The 22574-nt window shown below is 44.6% G+C and overlaps 1 protein-coding gene across 1 annotated transcript in view; it reads left to right on the top strand.

Annotated features, from left to right (window-relative positions):
• The window catches only part of LOC126539981 (dual oxidase maturation factor 1-like), a 229305-nt gene that overhangs the window by 27767 nt on the left and 178964 nt on the right, over positions 1 to 22574 (top strand). The window lies entirely within an intron of this gene.

Genomic DNA, 22574 nt, shown 5'->3' on the forward strand with positions numbered 1-22574 from the left:
CTGAAAGAACTGTCGATACAAGGAGACCGATAGCAAATACCAATCAGAATGTGCGAGTGTGTAGCAATGCATCGAATCCAAATCATTTCCAGTTGTGAAGAGGTTTACAAGTGAACAATGTAGGTGCCGCTTAGTGACGAATAATACGCCCCCACCGCCTGAGTTATCGGGTCTGTCTTTCCGAAAAATGTCAAAGTGCGAGAGTTAAGGGAGAATTTCGGTATAATCGATTGATATGTTAAGCCATGTTTCTGTTAGTAGTAAGACATCGCAAGAAAATCAGCCTATTAGATTGCACAGTGCTTCACGCTTGGGAACAACACTTCGAATGTTTGCTAGCAGGAATGATAAAGGCCGACCGTTCTGTGGATGTGGTGTACAATTCGGCCTCAATGATGGCTAAAGGCGTTCCTCAATGACCTGGTTAGTAGTGTGGTCGAAGTATTAGGTTTTTTCACCTACGATAAGCTTTTCATGTTGCAACTTGTACTGAAGTTTACGGGCCCTTCCAAACTCGATGAGGCGTTTCTTGGCAAGGCACGTGCTTGGAGCGAGATCTTGTGCAACGGCATAGCACGTATCTTTGAACTTCCGAGCCGAAGAAAGGACAAGAGATGAGACAAGAGATGAGAAAGGACAAGAAATGAGCGAACCTAACAATTATAGGCCTGCACTTTCCAGTTTGGAAAGACCCAATGCAATGTGCACGCTCAATATCACGCGGTTCTATTTATACATCTAAATATTGTTTACGATGTGTAATAATGATTTTCTCAGGATCAGACCATTATTCTTTTAGTTTATACGCGATGCTGTAAAAAACAAGGTTATTTCTTCTAGATCTATTTTCGGCATCGTTTATCCGGGCAGACAGTACACCTATCTGTGCCGTATTTTTGGTGCTTATGTCAGGAAATTTGCCCAATTGAATCTGCATGTCGTCGATACCAGCACAGGCTGTTTCAATTGTGTCGAGCCATGCTTTAATTTCACTGAACGTTTTGTGCCGATCAACTAGGTTTTTTTTTTTTCAATAGACTTTAGTTGTTCTAGCATTACCGTCTGCCCCGATTGCAATTCTTTCAAAACATTAAGGATCTCTTTGTCGGGGCCAGGGTTAGATTCGATATCACCAGCTAGCATGAGAAGGTTTAACAGCATTTGCGGACAGTCACATACAATTGAACAAAAGCGCCGTGGGCCCGGCAGCACAGAGTGCACGGTGGCTACTAGGCTTTGCGTAAAGGCAATAAGAGTTCGTTACCTGCACCAGGAAGAAGCGTGGAACGTTAGCACGGGCTATCGCTAGCTTGCTGCCGGGCCCACTGAAGGGCGCCTTGCTCGGGCATAACTTATTAACAGAATTCCACGCATGCGCAGAATGCACAGGGGTAGTTCCGCTGTTCAGATGACTGAGTGAATGCCACAATGCTTGCAGACATAGCCGGCGGCCGTGTACGAAGTGCGCGGACCGTGATATGCTGTCAGTGAGCCGGCGATTTGAAGCCCAGGACGGCTCCACTGGCTCCACCGCAACACTCCCGTAGAACGGAAGCTTTGCGCCTGGACTTAAATTGGCGACAGATTCTGCGCACGGGGCGCGAAAGCTGGAAGGCTCCAGAAGCTGCAAGCTGCAAATTCCGAGGAACTGCACCAGGAAGAAGCGTGGAACGTTAGCACGGGGCATCACTAGCTTGCTGCCGGACCCACTGCATTAGTAGCCATCAAACACCACCGAAAGAAGTTAAGAGAGGCAACCAGCAAAAGCGAAAGGGCCCCTGTGATACAGAAAGACTAATTTCCAGCGGCGGCTGACTTCCTTAAAAAATGATTTGAAAGCTGAACTAAAAATGACAATAGCAACCGAGCATCCGACATAGCTCAGTCAGATAACTCTGTAGGCGGTGAGACTACCTTAAGGCGCAGAAGACCAGCCCAGAGAAAGCTACATGCATAAAAAATCATTCGAATTGTCTGCGACATACGGGTTTTACCACTATGTTATTTAATGGGCTACACTATGTTTAACTACTATTCTTCAATGAACAACAAGCACAAAACAAGCACCCGACAACATATCTGATTACAAGCCCGCGAGAAATTCTTAAGGGCGTTCTATGCCACTTCTCAATGCACACGTCCGTTGCGTAATGGATTCAATATCGGGCCTCGGTACTTGAGGTCCAGTGTTCGAATCCTGGAGTGGGACAGGTTTCTGTCGTTTTTCGGTGGCAACATTACGCTCGCATGCCTCAAGATCCCCATTCCGCGTGATAGATTGTGTTTGACCTTGATCTTTGCCAAGAATATAGCGAAAATGTCGCGGAACCCATCACGGTCTACCAGAGCGACCACAAAGTGATTATCACTGCCACTACTCTCGAGTAATAAAACATTTCATACCACCCTCACCAGATGTAGTGGCTCCACAACAGCTTCGTTGGACGTACACCTACCCAGGGCCGGGATGGAGAGTAAATGCTTTCTTTTACACTCTCATTAACTGCTTGAGATGTATTGAGAGAAGCCGGTCCGCTACTGCAAACAGCTGCGTGAACTAGACTGATTGCTAATTATGAATACAGCAAGTATTGGTCATAGCTGTTTTTTCATGAATTGCTGTTACGCAACAAGCACATATGCTTTCTTTCATCCAAGAAAAAGCGTCGCTTCGCGCACAATTTACAGGGAAAGAAGCAAGGGCAACAAGGATGGAAGGAAATTGAAATCGAGGTGGATGGTCAGAGTGAAAATAAAACATCAAAAAATGTCTTGCGTTGTTGCACGTCTTTTATGCGACATGTACCAATCAACCCACTTGCACACTTTGTTGCGGAAAATGACAGTGAACGATCTCGTGATCTGTTATAACCGCGGTCGTGACCATAGCCCTGCACTCAGTGAACTCTAAAGGTGAATTAGGATGACAGGGGATGCATATGAAACAGTCCACATACGCGAGCTCATTTCTTTAAAACATGTTTCAACTGCTTTTCAAAAGAGGCAGCGTGACTGGGACGGAGACAAAGAAACACGAACCACAACACAGGCGCTGACTGGCAACTGGTTTTATTTGCACCGAAATTTGACGACACAATGTTACTGATGAGAGCAAAAAACAAGACCGAGCGAGAAATTGTGGAAGCTTTTTTTATCAAGAGATTGGCGGACAACTGGGTCAGCAAGTCATTCATATTTTTGAATGACGATGATATTGAGTTTCTTCAGGTTATGTCTAGGTGTTAAAAGTTGCAGCCCCTTTTAAATGTGTGCTTCTTTTTGTTTTGTTTTTTAAGTGAGAACTTTACTGGCCGCGAATTTCCGATTTCGCCGTGGTGGAGCTCCGAGGAGGCGCATGACGTCACAACGCGCGCCTCGCCGCGGATATTTCTCTCTCTCTCTCTCGCTCCCTAGTCACTACTGCGCATGCGCCACTAGTAGCACCGAGTCAAAAGTGTTTCGCAGCTGCGCATCGCCGCGCCTTACCGCCGCCGCCGTTTGGTAAGACGTGACACCGCGTTCTTCGTCGTTGCGCTCGCCTCCTCTCTCTTCGCCAGCTGCGTCGCGTGCCTGATAACATGTCGGAGGATTGAAAAGGAGAGCCTGCGTGCGCCGCAACCTCAGTAGGGGCGGCAGTACGGACAGCGACAATTCTGATAAGCAGGAGGAGGCCTGGAATCGACATTGGAACGAGATGAAGAGGAAACGAATCGCCCAGGAAACAGACGAACAGCGCGCCGAACGACTGGCTAAACGCCGCAACATTGCTAGACAACCTGGACTCGCAATCAAGATTAACCAAGGCTAACCATGCTATACCTTAGCTTTCGCTACGTATATTCTGGCATAGCCGAGCTAAGCCGCTGCCAATTCTTTCCATTACAGAAGCCTGCTCAAACCAAGTGTGTGGATACCTTGTTCTGTGTGCATGTTCCTGTTATCATATTTTGTTAATAAATAGTGACTTTGCCTTAGCCCGAAGCATTGAGATGCATGGCGATAGCAGACTATGTTCGATGAGCCTATCTTGTTCTCACTGTAATTTAATTATGGGGTTTTACGTGCCAAGACCACCTTTTGATTATGAGGCACGCCGTAGTGGAGGACTCCAGAAATTTTCACCACCTGCGGTTCTTTAACGTGCACCTAAATCTAAGAAGACGGCTGTTTTCGCATTTCGCCCCCATCGAAGCGCGGCCGCCGTCTCCGGGATTCGATCCCGCGACCTTGTGCTCAGCAGCCCAACACCATAGCCACTGAGCAACCACGGGGGGTAAGTTCTTACTGTTTCCATGGGTTTAGCAACGTGTTCTTAAACCTTTGCGGTGTATTGTTTTTGGTGGATCTTGTGTGACCATATCTGTGCTAACTGCGGTGGTGCATGGCAAGCCTTTTTGCACATAATAGGACGGTTGCGGTGCAAATAAAACCAATTGTTACTCAGCGCTTGTATTGTGGTTTGTGTTTCTTTGTCTCCGTCGCAGTCGCCTTGGCGTTTTGAATAGCCGTGAACCAACTCGCCCAAATCAAAGTTTTACTTGAATTGCTTCACAGCTTTCAGTGTTTTAGTACAGATCTCGATGACGTCATGCTTGAGCAGGGAACATCTATGTTTCCATCGTGCTTCGAAAATAATAAATGTTGACCTGAGCTCATGCAGTTAACTGTGATTACTGCCACGTAGCCGTCAGAACCTTGAATGTCTGCCGTGTATCGGGCTGTTGAAGCCAACGCGTCCTTCGTCCCTCTGAACAGCTTGTCTGAGTGGAACGCACAGTGCCGCCTGAGGTCACTGATCTTTGGTGCAAGCTGTGAGCATTTACTCGAACGAAACACTTTGTCTTTTACAAGTTCTTTTTACAAATTTACAAGTGTGTTGCTTTGAAATTGTTACAAAATTTGGTACAAATTAAACACAAAGGCAGCCTCAAAGACTGTATTGGGGCCTCCGGCCAAGGTTAGGTGTTAAAGAAGTTTCTATATGGCAGCAAAAGAAAGCAATATCATGCGATTAACATACAGGTGAAAAAAAGTATTACAGCGAAAAATAAGAGAAGTTGAACGGAAATACAGAAGAAGAGCTAGGAAAAACAAGCTAGTTAAAACAGACAAGTGTGCGAGTATGTGCAGATGTTCATGACAACATGACTACATGCAAATGACAAGCATAACGGGAAAATGCACATAGGTGTATTGCAATAAACGGGCACATCAAGTGCAAAAAAATAATGAACTCACATGAGCAATATAGGAGAAAAGAAGTTAGGGTGCCAACCTTGAAAAAGCCTCAGGAACACTATGATACACCGTGAGGAAGAACAATGAAAAAGACCGCACGGCAATTTGAGCGAATCAAAAATATTTTAATATCATTGGCGTTAATAGAAATATAGCCGCAGTTGATCTACTCAATGTCTATGGAAAGGCCTCCATCAAAATGCGAGTGCAAATGAATGGGCAAATGCAGTCATTAGAATAAAAAAAGGCAACAGCAAACGGCATAAATCAAACAGAAAAATAAGCATTTTTCATGGAGTAGCTGGGCTGACTGCCCCTTGGTTAGCCCTAGGTTCGTTACATCCTCACTGCTATAGAATAAGAAGCGAGAATAAGGTGGTGCAACGAAGCGTCGTGGAACGTAGGTTTTCCATCGCGGATATCAGAACGACAGGAAGAAAGGAAAAAAAGTTTTCGTGCAGCAACTGGCAACGCCACAAAGGCCTTCCAAGGGCAGCAACGTGCGTGGATGGTAGAAAAGCTCGCAGGGGCTATCGGCCATCTGTTCCACAGCCGGCCAACAGATCTTGGTTTATTTTTGATTTTGTGCATATTGCTTTAGTTCAAGTTTTTTCGTTCACATGCTTAATCACGGTGGTTATCGTGGCTGCGTTGCATGCTTCCGTACATACAAATTAGTGCCTTCTTTGTAGCATATATTTCTGTTCCGTATCGTCTTTTCGTCCCGTGCAGATTAAAAGCAGAAAAATGAAATAATGTAATGTGGACTAACATATTTCGCTACGTTATCCACTGATGTCTTTAGGTTTCACTTCCCTCGTTGTTCAATCATGTTCACTGCTGCGTAGATAAGGGGTTCTGCAAAAAAGGGCTCCTGTTCGTCTGTGTGGATATTTTATTCATTTGTGTCGTCGTCGTTGTGTTGTATCGTTCTAAAGGTAGTTTCAAATACAAAACACTTATCCAAATTACACAAATTCTCATCGAATGCAGAAAAGATCTGTGTAGGAACGGTTTTTGAACCAGAATGCGGGATGCTTGTGGATGTACGCGCAAGGTCAATCGTAGGATTGTTCTTAATATGCCGAGCTACACATAGCCTTCCACTTGACGTTTCCTTTCATTATGTGGCCCTGCAACGATGCCTAATAAACTACTGTTCGTGACGTCGTTCAGTTTCGCTTTCCGTGCAACTTTGCCTTCCGATGCTCTCCGCTGCTTCGGACATTCTGTATTTTGCAGCACAGCCGGCTAAAACAGGTTATTCGGACAGCCCCACTAGTTTGAATCCCATCTCGCACAGAGGCGGTGCGCAGTAAAAACACGATGTGACGAATGCTCCTACGTGACTCGTCCCTGAATTTATGCGGTGAAAAAAAAGGAACGCAGTGAGCTGGGGATGCGGTCTTTCAGCAAGGCCTTCTGCTAGCCATCGGCAGTTACGACCGCGATGATGCTGCTTTTGCGCGTTAGCATATCCTGCGTTGCTGGTTAATATTTCGCGTTAGGTTTGCTGCTGCGCCTAGTCAGCAAAACTAAGTTTTGGTCAACTAGGTGAAGAGAGCTACATTTACGTTGTGAACTGCTCGAACAAATCCTGTGACATCAACCTTATTCTTGACATCACGCATTGCAGTGCCCGGCTTCAGTTGAGCGTCGTAAGGCCCGCTCCGCTCACATTTCGAGCGCCAGAGAGAGGTGCGCTTGTTGTTTTGCATTTGTGTAGAAAAAAAAATCACGGCTTGGTAGTGCTTCTCGCAGAAGCGTGAGTGATGCGCGATGATGCCTGCAAGGCAACGTGGAAGAAGGCTCTGCAACTGAGCGAAATTCTGTTTTTCGCTCCTGCCAGCATAGATGAAGTAAATATGAACCAACAAGGAGCCACGCAGGCATCCATCGCAAGCCAGCTCTTAGTCAAGCATTCCCCTTCGCCGCTCTCGAAATGTTGGCCCAACACGTGACAACCTCTCGGCGGACTTGGCCCTATGTGCTTGGTTTAGGCGACTCGCAATTGTTTTAATCGACGCGTAGGGTACCGCCTCTGGGGAAAAACCGCCAAGTTTTATTGCAACGTATGCATTTATTGTCATCGCTGGAGCATACGAGTGCCGTGGGCGCAGGTTGCTGTCGCGCCCGTTGTCTTCGGAAGATCTTGCTCTGCTCCCCTAGAGACCTGTACGACCTGCAATGGCTGCTTGATTATGATGATGACGATGATGATGGTTTCCTGGCATCCCCTCTGAAACAGGCCGGTGATAAATTGTCAACTAGCCTGCTTGAGTTGCTCAGCTGCGCTATACATACATTTAATTCCAGCATTTTCGTATACGTCTCTTTAATTATGTTTCTCTTCCACAAAACTTATCTATCTACCTTGTACCGCTATCTCTGCCTGTAACGAATCCGGTCGTATCACTCTCTTACGTGCTTTTATTCCAAACTTCTCTGGCTTATCTCGACAGCTGTCCGGCTGTCTCCGACCACTTTAAATCCAAGCGCTTGTGGAAGGCGTACGTTCCCTACGGGTCTCAATAGTTGAATCCCATTACATTCCATTAGGACCTGCTGAGTGGTCTCCGGATTGTTGGTGCAGCATACAAATGTCTCATGTTGTAGAGAACATTTCCTCCGATATGTTTTTGTCCTTGGGCAACCAGCTCGAGCCTCACATACTAGGGAACTTCCCTTCGTGTTGTCGTACACATTTTCTCTTCTAATGACTTTCTTCCAATTCTTGTCAATCTCTGCGGTCGTTTTTGTTTGCAATCTTTGCATTCAATTCACTGTCCCTATTTCTTTAACTTTTGTCTGGATGGCTCCTGGTTGTTTATTTACAGCTTTCGGTTACCGTATACTTGGTTGCCGACTTTCATGACATCTTTGAATTGCGTATTGACGATATTGAGGTAGAGATAGTTGTGCAGTTAAGCCGCCCATTATGGGGCAATGTTCAATGTTTATGAGCCTTTTTTCAAAACTTATTTTGCTCTTCGGTTCTCGGACCTCAAACGAGGCCCAATCCATGTCACCCTGGAATTGGGATGAAGAAATTGGAATTGGAAGAATTGGAATTGGAAGAAATTGGGACGGTCGAAATGGACCGCAGAAACCATTGCCGTTCAAAAAGGGTTTGCAGACTAGACGACCGGAGCCTGTAGACGTGGAGAAAAAGCCCTCAGAAAAGAGCGAGGAGACTTAAAGGGGGAACCGCACAAAAGGAGCAGAAAAGAAAATTCCAATCTTTTAGACCAATCCCCTGCTATAAGTGCCACAAGCACGGACATATCGCTGTGAACTGCGGGAAGCCCAGCGTAGTTTTCTCCTACGTGGACGAAAAAGACAAGAATATGGAACTTTTAAGCCCACATCTTCACAACCTGCAAGTTAATGGCAAACCATGCTGTGTGCTGCGAGACAGTGCCGCCACTATGGACATTCTCCATCCGTCTTACGTGATGGTAGATGACTTGACTGGAGAAGTAACATGGATCAAACAGGTTGTAGAACAACAAAGCGTATGTCTGCACATGGCCAAAGTCAAAATCTGTGGACCGTTCGGGGAGCTCGTGACCGAGGCTGCAGTTTCCAATTTTTTGTCGCTGCAGTACCCTTACATTTTCTCGAATCGGTCAGATCAGGTACTGCGTGACAAAGGGCTTAAACTGGGAGAGGGCGTAGTACAGACGATGACGCGAGGCCGAGCTAGGAAACTCGCATCGCTTTCGGCTGAACAAGCAAAAGCTCCTCCAGCGGAAGTAGCAAAAGGGGTAACTTCAGTAACCGGATCTGAGCCAGGCTCGAGGGACGAAAAAATGGTTGAGGAAAGCCTGCCAGCTGAACAGTTCAATGAGAGCGGATCATTAGGGTGCCAAAGTTCACGCCTGCAGGCACCGCATTAAGGTGTCAAAGTTCACGCACCCACAAGCGAGACAGTGTAGTTACTATCACCGGCCTCAAACAACTTTGATCAGCTCTTACGTGTAGACAAAGAGTCACTGGCAGCAGACCAAAAGAAGGATGACAGCTTAGCTAAATTACCTCGCACAGCTAAAGAAGGCATTGCTAGACGCAATGTGACGATACAAGGGCGAGGAGCATTGTTGTACCGGCACTACAGAGACCGAAAGGGAAGGATTCTAGATCAGTTAGTCGTACCTACTAAGTAACTGGAGGACCTTTGAGTCTCTGTCATGGAAATGGGTGGTCTGACCACCTAGGCATGAACAAATCGAAGTAAATATTGCTTATGGAATACTACTGGCCTGGCTGTTTCAAAGACGTATAAAACTTTGTAAGATCATGCTACGCCTGCCAGCACTCGGGTAAACCAAGATAAACATGGAAAGCTCCACTAAATGTATTGCCTTTGTTAACAGAACCTTTCAGACGACGTGTGATAGACACCGTAGGGCGTCTACCAAAGACAAAGTCGGGTTACAGGTACTTGTTTATCATGCTGTTTCCGGCTACAATGTTTCCAGAAGCAATCCCTCTAGAACAGCTGAGCTCCACCGAAGTAGTAGACGCACTTTTGGCAGTATTCGCACGAGTTGGGTTTCCAGCCGAAATTCAGGCGAATCAAGGGTCAGTATTCACCAGCGCACTGACTTCCACATTCTTACAAAAGTGCGGGGTAAAGTTGGTACACAGTTCCGTCTATCACCCTCAGTCAAATAGTGTAGAGAGGTGGCATTGAGTGCATAAGCGAGTTTTGCGGGCGCTCTGTTACGAGCACAAGGATGACTGGGAGGATTTCCTTCCGGCCACTTTGTTTGCGTTGTGAACTGTTCCTCATGAGGCTACAGGGTTCTTGCCAGCAGAACTAGTGTATGGGAGGACACTCCGTTCTCCACTGATAATGTTAAGAGAGATGTGGGAGCAAAGAGGAGAGAGTCCAACAGTGGTAGAATACGTGCTAAATCTGCTGGAACAGCTAAGTGCAACCCAAGAACTAGTCGAAAAGAACATGGGAGTAGCTCAAAAAAACGGCACGTTCTATTAAGACAAGAATGCGAGGCTTTGTACAGTTAACGCCGGAGACCAAGTAATGATCCTCAAACCTTCAAGAAAGAACCAGCTTGAAGTTCACTGGGACAGACCCGTTAAGGTGTTGCACAAACTTTCAGATACTAACTATGCTCTGAAAATGCTCGGTCGCAGGATGGAGGTCAGGATATACCACTGTAATTTGATGAAGCCGTACGTAGAGTGGAGCGGAGTCGTTAACTATACCATCAAAGAGCAGGATGGCACTAGGACCGGACTTAATGAGTATAAGGCAACCTCCAACTCTGAAATCAGCCTGGAAGAAGTGGTAAAATATTCGGTAAGCTCGCCAGACTACGCAAAGGAATTCATAGTTCAGCGCGACGCAAGCGACAGAGTTATGGGCATGGTACTTAGTCAGTTCGGCGACGATAATGAGGAACATCCTATCCTCTATGCCAGCCGTAAACTAACTGTAAGAGAGGAAGCCTACAGCGCTTCAGAGAAGGAATGGGCTTGTTTAGTCTGGGCAGCCCAGAAGTTGTCGCGTTATTTGTACGGACCGAGGCTCATCTTCGAGACCGACCACTGTCCTCTGACGTGGCTAAATCAAATGTCACACAAAAATGGCCGTTTGCTCTGATGGAGCCTCACTCTCCAAGAGTACAACTTCTCCGTTAGATATAAGAACGGAAAGTTGCATAGCAGGGCTGATAGATTGAGCAGGCTAATGAATTCTGCTTTTAGGGATCCCGCCTATATTTTGGGGTTGTCATTGTTAATTTTGATAAGCCAAGAAGATCCCCTCTCATTGAGTTGGACTCCCTCCATGACTGCCCAATTTGTCAGCACGAAATTCCTTCCAAATTGTGGTAGCGAAATACAGCATTTTTTTTTTGTTTCTGCACTTCTGTTTTCTTTAAAGCCTAGCGGGTCTAAAGTGAGATCCAAGATACATCATCTCGGCGCAGAGCTGTGTTGTGGGGTTCGTTTTGCAGTTGCCTGTCCTTGTTGGATGTTTTGGGGCGGTGTCATCATTCCTTAGCTGGTTCGCCCCTTGCCACCAGCCATTCTCTTCCTGCCCAACGGTTATCAGCACTGGCCACTGGCGCCAACTTCGAAGGTTACTTAGGGGCTACATCGGTTGGGACGGACTGTCGACGCGCCCAGTTGACTGTACGTCACTTTTGATTCTGTGGACTGCGGACTCTAAATATTTGCCTTCCGGAATGCTGTTTAGGAATGTAATTTGAACTGAGGTTTATTGTTCGCGTTGCGATCGCAAATAGTAATTGTTCGATATTGTTACGCCTGTTCTTTGGAATTGTTACTTTCATGCTTTTTCTGTCTAACATATTCCCATCCGCTCCTTAATATCGCCAGTTTGTTTTGTTGCTGAGAAATCACATAAATTACTTCCATTTCCTCAATTTCATCAGGCCTTTGTCTCGTTAACGACGGCAATTGGCGAAAGCCAGGCACCAGACTCCACCTCCTTGTGCCCCTACTCATTAGGAGCTAACTCATCGCCTCAGAGTCGTGACGCATGCCTAACGCCGAAATCATTTTTTCTTCTTTTGCCCCATTGTTCAAGTGTGCTGTTTATCATAGGGTGCATCACAGACAATTTGTGGGGGGCCTGGAGGACCGTCTTGATGTCATATCTACTCGCCAAATCCCGGAAACCGTGTGTACATAGAGGACCACAGCAAAACGTTTTTCATTTTCTGTTTTTCTTGTTTCTTAGCATTACTTTTTACCCACTTCGAAAGCTTTTCACAGGTTAGTGATAGGAAATGAGCAGGATAACCAGCCTTCTTGAGCCTATCTATCTGTTGCGAAAAGCTTTGTTGTATACTGTGTGGACATGACTTAGCTATGGCAGACTTAAGAGCTGAGTACGCTACCCCCTGTTTTACAAGTTTAATATAGCAAGAAAAAGTCAAGGAGGTGTTTTTCTGCCCTAGCCGAAGAGTACCAACAGACATGTTCCTGTAGGAACGATCTAAAAACTAGAACTGTAGCTTTAGATCTACAGATCTAAAAACTGTAATTTGCTATTTTGGGTAAGCTGAAGCGTGAAACTAAGACCCCCACCACATTCCCTAAAAACTTTCAAGATATCCGTAGCTTTCTTGGTATCGCTGTCGCACGAAGAAAACACAAGGTAATCATCTACGTACCGAAAGGTACGCACAGCCGGTTCCTTTAGATTGTTTTGTAGCTTTCTACTGACAAGACTGAGACAAAACCAGTGCAACTTTTGAACCAATGCAAACTCCTGATTTCTGTACATGCATAGAACTACCCCATTTTACAAAGGTATTTACTAGGTAAAACAGCAAAAGCTCTAAAAAAGATTCCGAAGGCACCCCACAGTGCTGAGTAAACCGGAACTTATCATTGCAGAGCGTCACCGCTTCTGTAACACTACTTATTACTTCCGTTTGCAGACGTGAGTAAAAAAGGTCTTGTACATCTACACTGATTGCCGAGATTATTTTTGGTTAGAAAGACTACAATTTCCCCAGAATGTTTTGTCAAGAAAGAGTAATCAAGGCAAACTGAAAATAGCGCATGATGTAAAACGGCTGACAAAAAGCTTCTAGCATATGTGTCTTAGCACTAAAAAAACGTCAAGGTCCCTTAGACTATCTTACTCCCGACTCGGGCGCTCAAGACCTAATTGCTCAAACAGTTTATTTGCGGTTTTGTCAAATTTTTAGGTGGGTCTTTTTTGCAACAAAATTTTTGTCAATAGCATTTTCAGCTTTTTGTGTGTACAATTCCTCCAGAACATCAACAAAGGAACCTTCTTTGTTCTCAGTAACCAACTTTAGCTTATGCTCGAAGAAAAAACGCGGCACACTAGAGAGGTTGTCGCCCTTACATTGTTGACATACTGTCCTTGCGATCACATCAACGCACTCAGTCCCACATCTTTGTCGAAACTCTTTACTGACCCACCATGAAATGTATTTGGACAAGCTGACTTTTCCGGAGGTGACAAATCAGGTTCGCACGCAAACTTAGGTCTTTTCTTATGCAAAGGGGAGCGCAGAAGTGCTGCACCAAAAGGAGACGTGGACAGGAAAGAGTCCAAGTCTCCTTCTGTCGTAACGCTTCTGCGCTCCCCTTTGCGAAAATCTTGTCAAACCTACGATCCCAACGGCGAACTATTCTAAAGTGCGCACAGTACTTTCGATATTTTCTGGGAGTTGTTGATTCCCGAGCACCAGCACTTTTCCTTGGCCCCGTCCTGGCTTGTCCTTCTTCGGTAGCGACTGACGAGCATGGACCCATTCCGTGGTTTGCTCCGCAATCCTAATCACGCTTTAGCTTATAAAGAAAAAAAACAGTTTTTAGATCTGTGCTCAACGTTCCAAAAGTAACATGTCTGTTGGCACTATTCGCGGAGGGCAGAAAAACACCTGCTTGACTTTTTTGTTGCCATTCCAAACTTGTAAAACAGGGGACAGCGTACTCAGCTCTTAGGTCAGCCATTGCTAAGTCATGTCCACACAATATAGAACAATGTTTTCCGCAACAGATAGATAGGCTGGAGAAGGCTGGTTATCCTGTTCATTTGTTATCACTAACCTGTGAACAGCTTTCGAAATGGGTAAAAGTAATGCTAAGAAACAAGAAAAACAGAAAAATGACAAAACTTTTGCTGTGGTGCCCTATGTAAATAGGTCTTCACACGGTTTACGGAATGTGGCCAGTAGATGTGACTTCAAGACGGTTCTCTCGGCCACCCGCAAATTTTCTATGATTCGCCCTATGATAAATAGGACACTTGAACAGTGGGGCAAAAGAAGAAAAAATGATTGCTGCGTTAGGCATGTATCCCTTTAGTGCCTTGTAACACTGGCAGAATTTATCAGATTCGGCTTAAGTACGGCAAGGCTCACGTTGGTAGGTGCCACAATACCAGGCCAGAGGAACATAAACAATCACTCAACAACCCTAGTGCTTCACATCTAGCGTCGTGTGGTTTCAGTTGTGCTTGTCAGCGTTTGTTTGAATACAGAAAAGTATCTTGAAGACATAAGTGCCAAACCATACGCGAAATAATTGGGTCAGTTCACATTAAAAGATTACGAGAGACTTGTGTTAGCCAAGCATCAATATATGCGTTAGAAAGGGAATTTCAATATCTTCTCAGCACGTTCGTCAAGTTCAAGTAGTGCCTTGTGTTGTTTGGTTTTATATGACTGTCCTACCTCTTGATACGTTTAACTGATAGTCTCTAGACCTTGTCATGTTCATAGTCTGCGATATTTGCAATTACTTATACATATATATATATATATATATATATATATATATATATATATATATATATATATATGTGTGTGTGTGTGTGTATACGTGGATAGTTTTAATAAAGATTTGGTTCTTCTAGTGAGGTGTGTGTGTTATTTCGCTCTACAATTCAAGAATATTTTACCGTACCAACTGGCCCAACCTTCTGTCCTTTTGTAAAATGTTAGGCTTTGAGCTAGCTAGGCTGTGGGCTAGCCAGCTAGCTGCCTCCATTCTTTACGGTTTCCTCAATCTTTACAATGCTATAATACTACATGTCACTTATGTTCTTCTTGTTTATTAGCTTCGACAGGTGAACCAATTTGATATCATTTGCGGAGTTAGACACTTTCGTGCTTGGTTGCTTCTTTGTTAGTTTCTTCGTTGCTTGAATTAGATCGCTGGTTTGTCGTCTGGGTACCTTACCGCCAACTCGAGTGATGCCTGTGAAGTTATCCTAGTTAAGGTCTCAATATTCATTTATGTTGTGCTTCATATTCCTGGTCACAAGCATCAATGGCCTACCAAAGTCTGCTTCTTTCTTTTTATGATGTGAGCTACGATGTCAGCTGCTCCCGTTCACCGCCGCACTCCTTCTCTATCATGTTACATCTATCAATTTACAGCCCATAGCTCGTTGAGCTCATCTTGAGGCAGCACAACAGGACTACATGGCTGATAATGCAAGCGCTGTGTCGCCTATTTCATTGCGCTGCTGCCTGACGAAAGTAGTCGCTCAGTTCTTGTCCTTGTTGATGGCACTGCAGCTTCTTTGTTATCCACCAACTTTCGGCTGTCCGGATCGTATGTGTGCCTAATAAAGAAAGTTGCCGCATTTTTTAAGTGTGGTACTTGCAGAACAGTTGGCCAGGGTATTTATTTTCACGTCAGCACAATTCTTTTTTAAGCACAAGTTTGAATTGAATTACTGTGAAGATCCGCTCTTAATAGAAGTCAAAGTACCTAATCAAGTAATTACCTAAATTTTTGCAATACAGTTTCAAACTCATTTCTTTAGGCCTACATTCCAATTTACGAAATGTAACTGGCTATTTGGAAGGGATATCCACTTGTAACGGATCCTGAGAGTGACAACAGTTTTGGGGTATTGGTTCTCAAAATGTGCGACCATATAAAACGTCATTCCAGTTATTTTTCTGGGTGTATGTATTAAGTAGGATTTTGTTTAAAAAATGTAAGTAGAACAACCGTGCATTTTTACCTCAAAATTGACAGCGATTATCTTTAAAGTGGTGCAAGTTTAAACATTCGTGCCTAGAGGATGGACCTTGAGAAGCCACTCCCTTCATTTTGGAAACCGCTATTTATGCCTAAAGTAATTAAGTAAAAGGTTCATATGTCTTTAAAAAATGCTAATATGGTAATTATGCATTTTGCTTTCCTATGCAAGTAATTCCCACTCTTTCGCATTATTCAACTCAACGAGTAAACTTGTAGTAATGCCACGTGACTATTTTTTGCCATTCTGATGATTCTAAACAGAGCTACTGGTATGGTGCATATTTGAGAGAACGGATACCGGTGGTGCAGAGAATGACGAAGTGTTAGAAAGCGCTTAATCTGAGTGAAACAGCGTAGCAGCTGGTGAACGAAATTGCGAGAATAACATGAGATCGAGATGGAAGAGTGCGGTATTAAATGAGAAAGTACCGAAAAAATAATTTTTTTCAAAGTTGATTACTGGTTTATTTGTCGGCGTATTTATGTCACCTAATATGAAAAAAAAATGTCAGCTTTGTACGAAAGGGAGCTGAAAATGAACGGAACAAAAGCAACACCTTTAACGAGCCGAAGAGCACGCAAACAGTTCTCTGAAGGCGGCGTATACATTTCCCAGTTGTTTCCGTGCAACGTGCACACTAAGCCTCCGCCGTAAGGCCAGCTTGACGCGGTTGCTGTGCGCGAGCCAGAAAACGGCCCTCATTCCGATCCACCGACCTTCGGCGAACGAGGAAAGCGCCGACTGGCAAGCGCTGTGTCTAGCGCCAGCAGTCAGAAGAGAGCCAGGCAGCGGCTGACTGGCCGCTAAGGTTGCACTTGCTAGTATTAGTAATTAAGGGCAACTTGTTACGGGGGTACTTTAATCGCAAAACACAAATAGCGCACGAGTGAATGCCTGCCGTGCGTGCGTAGGAATATTCTTGTCTGAGAAGCTCTGAAAAATTGGCAAATAATGAAAACTAGAAGACGGCACTAACCGCATTTTCAATAGATGTAGAGGACTATTATGTGCCACGGGATGGTTTGACGTGTGCTGTGCATGAAATGATAGAAGATCTGCGAGAACTGAATTTTGAGAATTCTGTAGGTTTGAACAATGACACTTTTTAACGCTTTCAGATTTTCGTGTTCATTCAACTCCCAGCAATTACGATGATCAGTTCTACATCCAATGTACCCGCATTTGTATAGGCTCAGTCATGGCCCCCGTTTTGCGCAACATAATTTTATTCTCGATTGAAATTAACACGCTTGTAACGCGAGTGTTTAGGTACGTGGATGACTGACTAATTGTTATGAAAAAAGATGTGTGTATGCAATTTCATGACGTGGTCAAAGATATTTTGGGCATGTTGGTTAACTCATCGCAAGGACTTAAGTTCACGTTGGAATTGCTAATTAACAACCGCATTCAGTTAGTCAATAATAATCTCTGTTTTTCTTTGGATGAGCATGTATGCCAGGCATATCACCCGAGATCAAAGAAACCTTTGTTGCTCAATGACAGCGCGCGCTATAAATTGAGTAAGAGGAGCATAGTATACACACACATTAGGGCAGCCCTAAGTGTGAGCGGAGTTTTTTTTTAAAATCAGGCAGCACGATTACAGCACGCAGGTTTTGCCCGTCCTGTCATCGCTTCAGTATGCGAAGCCATCTTTCAGAAAGAAAAAAAAAACATTAAGTTTGTAACGAGCGCACAGAGAATAAAGACAAGGGACCAGTGCACGTGGCGCCGTGCTTGCGCAAGTTGTCGCACAATTTGAAAAAGTTTCCAGCAGGAATTATGGTAATTTACTTTTCAGTGCCCCGTGCAAGCTTTACTCGATATGCAATCCTTTCCAAACGCTCGAAAGGCGCCTGTGGGCAACCAATCGGAAATCTCGCCTGACTTACTGAACGCGCAGCGTTATCTATTACGTGCCGCTGAGCTGCGAAAAAACTCACATAGGACAGACGGGGCACGGTTTCAATGACAGAGCTCGTAAACGCAGCATGCAACGTGAAGAATGGCTATGGAAGTCATTTAGCGGGGCATTGTAACAAGTGTCCATGTATTCCCATATTTGAAGAGAAAAATTCATAGAGAAAGGACAAAGTTACAGGACAGAGAAATAATAGAGGCATATTACATTCGAAATGGATGAGATGAAAACGTAAGCGCTACCTCTCTTGTTTTGTTGGGAAAAGAAATAGCTCTTTTTGTGTGAAAGATAACGATGTTGATGATTTTACTTATGCATATGTGACTGGTGTACGCGCCTATGCTGGAAAAGGTACAACATGGCTGGAGAATTTCAAACAAACTTCCACTTGGCAATCAGCGATTGTATGTGGTATTGGTTTCTTAGTGTCCTTGTTTTATTCGCGCTGTTCAAACTGAGTTGTAAATTCTTGTCTTGTGCGGCAAAGAGGGCCGAATACCTCGCTACGAAATTATTAACATCCCAGGTCAGCGTGGCCGAATGCTGCATTTTTATTATACGCCAAGTGAGCGGCTGCGCGAGAGAGACGCTGAGCAGCTTACGGAGTCTTCAACCTTAAGCTGAACTATCTGCAAGCCCACACGATTGCTCCAAAGCGTGAACCATTTAGGTTGACCACACGCCACAAGGTCGTCGCAGTGAGCTTCCTACGTGAACATAGGGCTGCGGAAACGGCAGTGTCGCCCGTCTGTGCTCGCAGGAAATATTAGTCGTTTTGTGTGCGTACTTTATTTGTTTCTGCTCAGTCTTACTCTAGGCTGTAAGTTGGACAATACCAGCTTTTGGAAGCTCGGTACTTTGCCACCCTCGCTGCAATACGCGGCTCTTGAAGAGCCGCTGGACTGTGCATATGGTGCGAGCAAGCAAAGTCCTTCGATTCCGGTGGATCCGTCCCAAATGAGACGGATCCACCACAGTGCCTTTTCGGCGCAACCACCGCGTCGCCGCCCGGAGACTCTCTCCTTGACACCCTGATCGCTCGCACGGCAACAGGCCAGCGCGCTGCACGACTGTCTGCGGCGTCGGTCCAAGACGACGTCCTTGAGAGGCGAGATTGCGGCACGGAAGGCCGGCATCCGGAATCGCGATACAGCGACGGCCAAGTGCTTCTCTCGGTGTGTGCCACATATCCTGCCTCGGCGTGCGCATCTTTCCTGCGGCGCCAGAAGCAGCGCTCCCATGCTGGTCGCCAAGACTGCGGCAAGTTGGCTCTGCGGGGCCTCACCCAGAGGCAGACGATATGCGCGCCTTTGTTCAGAGACGAAATAGGCGTTGTCTGAAGAAGCACTACCGGGAAGAGAGGTGACCTGGAGTGAGCGATTTTCCAGGATAGCTCAATTTCAACATTAGAGTGATCAGCTGCTCGTGAGGTCATGAAGGGTGCGAAGAAAAAGGAATCAACGAAATACGCTCTCGAAGACGGACAAATGACTGGCCTATTATGGCTATGTCAAACCCACCTGCCACACCCTTCACATTATGCACTTGACAGCGGACGTTTCATGCTGTTTGTCAACATACTGACACATTATCTGAATGCTTCGCAAAGTTTGGCTTGTTGATAGGTGCTGGATATGTTGAGCTTAATCTAGGTCCAACCACCCGCTCCGAATCACTTATCGACATAAAAAGCCTATGTGATAATCCAAAACAGCAAATATAAGTTATGTTCCAGTTTCTAAAGAAAACCATGTGCGCTCATTACAAACCAGTAAATCTCACGCAGAGTTCGCCACTGATATAAAAGCAATCAAAAATTGACAAATTGACGAAGCATTGAGACCAAACTTGCAGAGTTTCAGAATCGCTTGGCCACATTAGAACAACAAACTAAACAGGCTCGAGCCTGGTCACAAGTAGTATCTTGTCTTAAAGAGGAAGCCCATGATTTGTCTTTACACAAACGCTCATTTCAATCACGACTTGATGAAATAGAGGACAAGGCAAGTCGCGACAATTTAATTTTCTATTGCCTTCCAAATTCCAAAGAGTCTTGGAATGACACTGAAAAAAAGCTAATAGAGGAAGTCATTTCTGTATTTCCCTCATTTTCTGCCGATTGCATCAAGCGTGCCCGGATATGTACAATCTCTCCTGCAAAAGACCCGGTCCAATTAGTGCTAAGTTTTCCAACTTTAAAATTAAAGAAAAGCTGTTATCACCACGTGAACAATTCAAAGCAAATGGCACATCCATCAGTCAACACTTTTCACGCGGAACCCCCATAGCTTGAAAGAAACTAATGGAATTCGGTTGTAGCCAACCACAATCCTCTTCCTTCCAGCAGCGTTATGAAAAAATGGTCATTACCAGAAAATGCTTCATGCATAATCCTGTCGCCGATAATGCAGAAGAAATCGAGCTGCACGGAGGGACTGTCACTGAGGTACTTAACCCAGGCACTTGAAGCTAGGAAAGCTGGAGTGGTGATGGGCACTCAAGCTGTTCTCGTGTGGCCGTCCTCTTAACCAATGCAATAAGCATATTGGATGGGAAACTGGGAAGATGATTCCAATTTTCAAATCGGCAATCAAAGTTCACCCTTTAATTACCGGCGCATTTTCATTAGAAGCACATGCTGCAAACTCACAGAACACATTATATTCTCGAACTTCCTCACCTTTCTTCACTCCTTTTTCGTACAAGCTCCAACATGGCTTTCGGAAATTATCTGCTTTCGAAACACAGCTCACATCATTTACTCACAAACTACACCGCATTCTTGATTGTTCTTCTTTAGCTGGCTGTGTTCACTTAGATTTTTCCAAAGCGTTCGACAAAGTCTCCCACATACTTCTATTTGATGAACTTAGCTTATTATTTATCATAGTGTTTTTTGGTGGATCAAAGATTTCCTTTCATGTCATTCCCAATTTCTTGTACCCAATGAACATTCCTCTAACCAATGTCCTGTTCAATCAGGGGTCTCTCCAGGCTCCGTATTAGGTCTGCTTCTATTTCTCATTTACATTAACGACCTTCCTTCTCTAGTTTCTTCTAATATTCATCTTCCCGCTGACGACTGCGTAATTTTTCGTGGTATAGTTACTCATAACGATGCTAGCATTCTTCAGTAAGACCTAAATTCTGTATCTAGCTGGTGAAATACTTGGCTAATGGAATCAAATATTAACAATTGTAAACTGATACGTGCCTCTCGTACATCTAGTATTCATTTTACATATTACCTGAACAACTCTCCCTTAGCCGTGGTTTCCTCCTATACATATTCAGGTGTTCATATCAGATCTAGTCTAATTTCGTCTTTGCCTGCTGAGAAGATAATTTGCAACGCTCATCGCATGCTAGGTTACTTACGCTCTTGTTATATAAAACACTCATTCGATCTATATTAGAATACGCCACTAAAGTGTGGGATCTAAGCACTAGCATTTTGTTTGCTTCACTAGAAATGGTACAGAATCCTTCTACTCGCTTCAGCTGTTCCTGTTATAACCGCACTGTCAGTATAACTTCCATGAAATCACTTACCTTTCTTCAGTCATCAGCATCCCGCCGAAAAAGTTTTCGCTTGAACTTCTTTCATGGAATTTGCTATCACCCAACTGTCGTTGATGAATTCATTCTTGAGCCACATGATATATCGAACCATGTTGACCATCGCTTTAAGGTTGGTATCGAGCCATGCCATACTGGAACATTTCTTTCCTTTTTTTTTTTACCTCGCACTTGACAAGATTGGAATCGCCTTCCTTCCAACACTGGTACCACTTATGATAACACCCGATCTAAATCTGCTGAAGGAAAAGAACAAGTCACAAGAGGCAAACGACAAGAATTGAAGTTCACACCGCAACCATGTATCAACTGGCCCGAATTTCAACCCTCCAGTAGTTGTCGTGTGGACTTCTTGTTTTTTGTCTTTTGTGACTGGTTTTTCCTTCAACTATGTACCAACTGGCCCGGATTTCAACCCTTCTGGTAAATCTGCTTTAGCTAACATTGTATAATTAGGAGTTACCACGCTTTACTCTGTCTTGTTATATTATTGTGCACTATGCTTTATTGTATACCCACTGCCCTCTGTAATGCTTCGGCCCTGAGGGTAAACACATAAATAAATAAATAAACAATAGAGCGTTACATGGGCATTCAAATGAAAGTAGGCTCAAACTCACAACTTTCTGAGAAGCTCTAAAGCAACTGAAAGCATGAGCATCTTAAAACTGTAAAAGCGCACAAAGAAGAGAACGAAGGGAGTGGACAGGACGAGGCGCTTCCTGACAACTGAAAAATATTATTGAAAGAAAGCAAATATATGCACACAAAAATGGAGTATGACGGCTCAGCATGCGTGTCAATGTTTGCGGGTTAACTCATTTGAAATGCAGCGTAAAAAGTTAAGGAAAGTCTATGCATCAAGAAACTTGAATTCCTTATCATGTAGCGAGACCGTGGGGTGGCTGACGCATTTATTTCCTTTTTTCTTTATGTGGAAGGCCTCTGCCATTTCACGGGTTAGCTGGTTAGTGATTTTGAAGATAATCCCAGTGTCTTCGAAAACAGGATAACAGCCGCAATTCCTACTGTGGGCAGCTAGATGAGTCGTTCCTGGTGAACTATGTGCCACCAGGTTTTCTCTTAGCCTCGCGTTGACGCGACGCCACACTGGCCTACGTGAACTTTAGCGCACTTAAACGGGCCGTATATGCTGTCCGTCGCACAGTCTACAAATTTTTTGGTGTGCTTAATATTGCACGGCGATGGCTTCCTGCTAACATGCGAATAAATTGTCTGAAGTTTCAAAATACGGGACCGCAACGTTTAATGAGCGACATCACTCTGTTTAGGTTG

Source organism: Dermacentor andersoni, chromosome 2, assembly GCF_023375885.2.
Source record: "Dermacentor andersoni chromosome 2, qqDerAnde1_hic_scaffold, whole genome shotgun sequence".
Taxonomy (NCBI): Eukaryota; Metazoa; Arthropoda; class Arachnida; order Ixodida; family Ixodidae; genus Dermacentor; species Dermacentor andersoni.